Source organism: Pygoscelis adeliae, unplaced genomic scaffold, assembly GCF_000699105.1.
Source record: "Pygoscelis adeliae isolate BGI_AS28 unplaced genomic scaffold, ASM69910v1 Scaffold1152, whole genome shotgun sequence".
NCBI classification, from domain to species: domain Eukaryota; kingdom Metazoa; phylum Chordata; class Aves; order Sphenisciformes; family Spheniscidae; genus Pygoscelis; species Pygoscelis adeliae.
This window is the reverse complement of record NW_008824210.1, coordinates 17,103-17,430: the sequence shown is the minus strand read 5'-3', so window position 1 is coordinate 17,430 and position 328 is coordinate 17,103.

Below are 328 nucleotides of genomic sequence, written 5' to 3'. Positions count from 1 at the left end.
GATCCGGCCGGGGCGGGCCTGGCCCTGAGCCGGCGGCACCCGTGGGGCTGCCGGGAGGAGGGGGGACGCTGGGGACGCCACTCCCCGAGACGAGGGCTTGCTGGGTTCAGGGTTTCTAAAAACAGAGCAGAATGGTAGCGGGGCTGGAGACCTGCCTGGGAACCGTCCTGGGAGGAGCAGGGGGAATAAGCGGGGAGCCCACAAAGGCCGGGGGAAGGAGCACTGGGCCAGCCAAGTTGCGTCGAAGAGGTCAAGGGTGTAGGATGGAGCAGGAGCTGCCAAAGGCCCAGCTGAGCGACACCCCGCGGGGGACGTGCAGCAGAAGGTC